Raw genomic sequence first — 3,289 nt, forward strand, 5'->3', positions numbered from 1 at the left:
CAGTAACAAGCTATGTCAGTTTATGGCTTGTCCTACTAGTTTACATTGGATTGCCCTAAAGCGCCTCTTGCGGTATCTCAAGGCATACTTTTATATGATTTGCATATCACGCCTTCATCTACTTGTCTATCCAATCTTATACAGATGTAGATTGGGCTGGTTGCCCTAATGATAAAAAATCTCAAGGAGGTTTTTGATGAGCACATTTATGTGTGAAATCTTAGGGCATAAAATATGCATTTTACACACTTAGAGTGGAGCTACCTTGGGTTTTATGTTGTTTTTGCAGATTTTAGGACTTATTCATTATTTAAGCAAATATTTGTAGTTTTGGGTATGAATCATACAATTTTACACGTCAAGAAGTCCATTCAAATTCTCAAATGCGAAAATGGGCCTGATCTAGAGCATGATGGGCTAGGGATGTGACTATGGGCCAACTCCGAAATATTTAAGAGATAAAGAAGGCAAATTTGATCTACGGCTGAGATTATAAATTATCAATCAAATCTACAGAGATATTATTGAGAGAGTCCAAATGGAGAAAAGAGTACTTGCATACCTCAATATTTTATTTCCTATTTGTGATTTGATTAAAGAAAGAAAAAGAGGAAAAATAATTATATTCAGATAAGGAAGAAGGAAAAATCCCATTTTTTGAATGTCTCTGTGCAATTTCGATCAAGCCCTTTATCGAACGGTCATCCGGTGTCGGATCGAGCTAATCTTTGGAGGAGAGCTTCACGGCTTCTTGATCCTCAAATCCAACGGTGGAATTGTGCATTTTATCTCTCTAAGCCAGTCCGATTTGTACGCCAAAGCCCTAATTGGTTAAGTCAGATAGGAACTCCGAGTTTGATTCAAATTCGGTCAAGATTCATATCCCATGTAAACTCTATAAAAGGAGAGCATACTCCATCAAGGGAGAACGTGTTTTAGAGCTTAGTAGAAGCATTCTTTCTTTTCTCTTTAGTTTATTTAGGCTTTCTCTAGTTTTATTTACTTGCTTTCGTGAGATTTTAATTTCTAGAATGAATGTTTAGGTTTAATTTTTCTATGTAATGCAATTTCAAGTTCAAGTTCAAGATCAAGTTTCAAGTTTCAAGATTCGTTTTTCTCTGGGTCTAGTAATTGTAGATTTAGATCATTCTAGATCTAGATCTGGTTGTTAGGGTTAGTTGGGATTCGAATCGTTTGTTCAATTTTTTTTTTTATTGTTTGAAGTTCAAATATGCAAGTAAGTAACATTCTTCAATAATCTACTCTCCCCCCTCCATTGCCGATTCTATCTACCCCTCAATCTTCTTAATTTAGGTTACTTTCAACATTTCTTTATTGTTCTCCCTTCCCCTGGGTCCTTGATCAGAGATGCCTACAGTCGTGTCTCTCTTTGGTTGAGGTTTCCCTTTCCTTTTATTACTTTTGAATTTACTTTCGCAATTTACTTTCAACATTTATTTATTGTTCTCCCTTCCCCGGGTCCTTGATCAGAGATATCTACAGTTGTGCCTCTATTTGGTTGAGGTTTCCCTTTCCTTTTATTACTCTGTTATTTACTTTTTGCATTTATTTATTGTTCTCCCTTCCCCTGGGTCCTTGATCAGAGATGCCTACAGTCGTGCCTCTCTTTGGTTAAAGTTTCCCTTTCCTTTTATTGCTTTGATTATTTCTGTTCTGCAATTTTTTCCCTCTAATATCCGTTCCCCCGATTGGTGGACTGTAAGCTACGGCAAAGGGTCCACGGTCAAAGTCATTATAATTATACTCCCCTTCCCTAGATTCGGAGCTGACTCGGATCACTTCCCTTTTATTTTTATTTATTTATTATTCGCATTTTTTTCTGCCTTTATTAATTATGCGTTGATTATGTTTGCTTTATTTTTCGTTTCAATTTGATCGGATTAGATATATGGATTAGAACCGTTCATTTAGTTTAATTAAGTAATTAACAAATTTGAATCATTGCACTCTTGCATTATCATTAAGAAGTTAATTCTAAAGTGACATATCTCCTTGAGATCGACCCGTTAGCTACACGATACCATGCGCTTGCAGTTATTTTTAATTTCACAAACAGTTTTCTAATCTTTGTTGGAGACAATTTGGTCTCTTGGCAGTCTCGAAAGCAATCCATTGTCTCTCGTTCTAGTACCGAAAGTGAGTATCGTGCTCTTGCAACTGCTACCGCTGAGGTTTCTTGGATTCAGTCTCCTCTTTGTGAGTTGGGTATTTCTCAATCTAGCCCACCCACTATATGGTGTGATAACATTGGTGCAACGTTTCTCTCTGCCAACCCAGTGTTCTATGCATGCACGAAACACATTGAGGTTAATTTTCACTTTGTACGTGACAAAGTGGCTAAGGAGGATCTATGTGTTCGTTATCTCTCTACTGTTAATCAGCCAGCTGATATATTGACCAAGGGTCTATCTCTATCCCGTTTTTGTTGGTCCAAACTCAAGCTCCTGGAAGGACCATTGACTTTGCGGGAGGGTATTAGGGACTAGGATAATCACTATAGGGTACTTTAGGTAAATCATTGTATTTCTCTTTATAAGTACCTGTATTCTCTCATTTCAAAATATTGTTTGCTAACTTTGGATTCATTCTCTTGTTCGTCCGGAATATCTTCGAATCTATTTAAGGTAAGGACAGTTGTTTCCATATTAACATAGATTACGTGAATCCTAGTTTCTAACTTGGAAAACACATAGATTTGCTACTGATATTGTAGTTTCTAATTATGATATGACTGCTATAAGTATAGTAGGATCTTACTTTTATATTTCCTTTATGTACTTGATCATGTATGGACTCTTACTCATATATGTTGCATATTCAATTGATCTTGTCTTTATGTATTCTTTCATATGATGAGATATCAATTGTGTACGTTATGATTGAATTGGGATTGTGATTGATTAGGTATGACTTGGGATTGGGGAATGTCCTTTTGACATTTCTGTCCTTGGACATTAATGGGAATAGTATGGGATATTTTCGATGGTGCCCTTTGATGCTTTCCCGGATTATTGGTTGTCATACCTAGGGCTTGTCTAGCAATGTTTGGCTAGGATGTCCCTGTTATATCAGACCCGATTCGGAAGGGTATTGAGATCGAGTAATCCATGGTAGCAATGGGGATTTATGGGAGCTCAAGACTGGTGAGTTATATCCATGAGAGGACATGAATCACATTGTGGATACTTGTGAGATGCCATTCATTGGTAGGGTCGCATTTAGTAGACTTGGGCTCATGGGCGCTCAAGACCGGTAGCTAACCCGTGAG

Source organism: Hakea prostrata, chromosome 10 (assembly GCF_041222555.1).
Source record: "Hakea prostrata isolate BN-2017 chromosome 10, UWA_Hpros_2, whole genome shotgun sequence".
Lineage (NCBI taxonomy): Eukaryota > Viridiplantae > Streptophyta > Magnoliopsida > Proteales > Proteaceae > Hakea > Hakea prostrata.